The following is a 1,799-nucleotide window of genomic DNA, read 5'->3' as shown; positions in this document are numbered from 1 at the left end:
TTAGACTGGCTTGCCTGTCTGACTTTCGAACGATAGCTAGACACGCAATACCAGTCTATATATTCACTAGGCTAGGGGCCCCGGGGAGTTGGGACATGGGGATCTAGAAACTTGGGCGGTCTGTGCATTAAATTAGGATCGTTCAGTCACTTCTTGAAGTTTTAGTTAAGAGAATATGATCCTAAATTCGCTGTCAAGGAATTTTCGTTACGTCTATCTAAATTGCCATTTATTTCTTTTTGTTTCACAACTTTGATGAAGAAACTTATTTACTAATTTTCTGATGATCATATTTAATAACTAATGATGTTTTAATGATTGTCAAGCGAATAATCAAACTTGTAATGATTGTTTTTGATGCAATTCTGTGGACAATCTCTGTGACATTTTTTCATATGGTCCGAAGAAATGAAGGAATAGCAGCAGTAAATAAAATCATTCCACCTAATTTTCTTGATTCGTTTATTGTACACAAATTTTTTTATTAAATTTACTGGGTTTGTTTAAAAGAATATTGAATACTTTTAAAATTAAACAATGGTTAAATTTTATGCTTGGGGATGTAACATGTCGTGTCAATTTTGTTACGTCTCGCGCACAGCCGCTTTCAGATACAACAGAAGGAAACTTCGATCGATATGTTCTATTTATAGCAATTAGAGTGTCGTAAAAGATTTACGAACTATGGCTGTGTTCAAATTTTGAAAGTATTATTTCAAAAATAATCATCATAATTTTATATGTATTTTCGTGTCAAAATGTTACGTCTGTATACACATGTCATACATCAAATACTCGGGTGACCAGAGGACGACATCCTGTTTGTATGACATTTTCTGGTCTCTACTTTCATTTTTGGTGAGACCCGTGCACGTGTTGGATCAGTTCCAAGAAAACGATGACAGGAGACACGAGTAGTAGGTAGGTCATTTACATGTTACGTCTCTCATTTTTTGGGACCTCATCTTTTTCAGCGATTTAAGGATGTATTTTGAAAAATATAAATGCCAGATTTGCGTGTTTGCAAAGAAATAAGAATTAATTTTGTAATAAACTGTAAATATTGAACTGTGCTACACTAATCTAAGAATTATGCTTATATATTTTCACACTATGCTTGGACTGATTGTGTCAACAGTTACATCACGCCCCCCATTTAAGTATTACCTAAATCTTTTAATTTAAAAATGTTCATTTACATGTGATTAAATTTCAACTGATTGAGCTTAATTTAATTGTATCAAGTTATAACCATTGTAAACTCTATTTTAGAAAATTTTAGAAAATATCTGAAAATTTATAAAAGATGTAACTTTGACGAGATTATTAAGCCACAACACAATGTTTCATCGTTACATCACTATTTATGAATGTGCAAATTTTTTTTTGTTGATTTGCTTCTGACAAAAATACCTAATTGTTGTTTTAAGAAGTGCAAAACACACAATAAACTTGAGTGAAATAGTGTGTTTTATACATTGTTCTGCCATGTTTAAACTTCATTACAAGATGTAACATAGGACACCAGTTCTTGTGTCCAAGTTAAATTTGTGAAAATATCATGAGATCAATGTTACATCACTATCAAAGTATGAGTATAGATCTTAATATCCTTTTCAAACTACCTTTTCACCATTTTTTCTTTTCTTTTCAGGTCATAGAATGGCCACAGATCTCTTCTGTGACTCTTAACTCGGATAAGATCAAGATTGATCTCTTGACAGAAGATAAAATGACGTTTGTGTAGAAAGGGGCATATACAATACAATGTATATTATTTAAATAAAACTGAAAATTTG

At 31.7% G+C, this 1,799-nt stretch overlaps 1 long non-coding RNA gene across 1 annotated transcript; it reads left to right on the top strand.

The window, feature by feature from the left end:
- Positions 1–784: 784 nt before the first annotated feature.
- LOC133193840 (uncharacterized) lies at positions 785–1,799 on the top strand. Its single transcript, XR_009722019.1, has 2 exons — positions 785–921; positions 1,655–1,799. It is a non-coding gene; the product is annotated as an uncharacterized LOC133193840 (long non-coding RNA).

Source organism: Saccostrea echinata, unplaced genomic scaffold (genome assembly GCF_033153115.1).
Source record: "Saccostrea echinata isolate AGI-Se365-2 ecotype Australia unplaced genomic scaffold, CSIRO_AGI_Sech_v1 ptg000028l, whole genome shotgun sequence".
Lineage (NCBI taxonomy): Eukaryota > Metazoa > Mollusca > Bivalvia > Ostreida > Ostreidae > Saccostrea > Saccostrea echinata.
Note: the sequence above shows the minus strand (reverse complement) of the source record. Positions and strands in the feature narration are given on the sequence as shown.